The following is a 682-nucleotide window of genomic DNA, read 5'->3' as shown; positions in this document are numbered from 1 at the left end:
CCCTAGATTTTGTCGTCGAAGTTCCCTCGAGCAATGCTGATAGGCACCTGGCAGCCTCAAGAATGTCCTTTGAAGAATGGAGAGTTTAGAATCCTAGACTTCGGGCTGGAAGTCTACTAAGCCCTTCATTTAGTAGATCAGGTGACTGAGTAAACTGAAGGGTCCTACAGAAAATCTCAGTCGGGAAATACCCTGGTGGTGGCAGGGGTATGGTTTGAATGGTGTAGGCTGGAGGAGGAAGGGAGGGCTGAGGGGAAAAGTGACCTTGATGGTAAGAGGTGTTATGTGTTTTTCCTTGGAATTGAGCTCCCCCTCTGGATCTGACAAGGTAGAGGTAAGGAACCGAGGGACGATGTCCAAAGGGAAGGCGACTGAAGCAGTGGAAAGCCAGGGCGTGACTTGGAGCACGCATTTCTCTGCCTAGGTTTGAATGTCCGTCTACAAGGATTTTCAGGCTCCTAAGGGTCCCTGTTAATTTGATGATGACTGTCTCTGGGATTAAGTTCCTCAAAGGCGAGGGAAGATTTTTTTTCCTCCTTATTTTGCAGCTGGGAGCTATGTAGAGTTCCTTCATTCCAGGTGATCTCCCTGTTGTCCTCCCCACTCCCCTGCCCCTAGGCCACTGGCCAGGCAAGGGGGCGGGAGTGGGCTTGCCTGAGGTTACTTGGCTCCTCCTGCCTGT

This window comes from Notamacropus eugenii, chromosome 2 (genome assembly GCF_028372415.1).
Source record: "Notamacropus eugenii isolate mMacEug1 chromosome 2, mMacEug1.pri_v2, whole genome shotgun sequence".
NCBI lineage: Eukaryota > Metazoa > Chordata > Mammalia > Diprotodontia > Macropodidae > Notamacropus > Notamacropus eugenii.
This window is presented reverse-complemented; position numbering follows the sequence as displayed.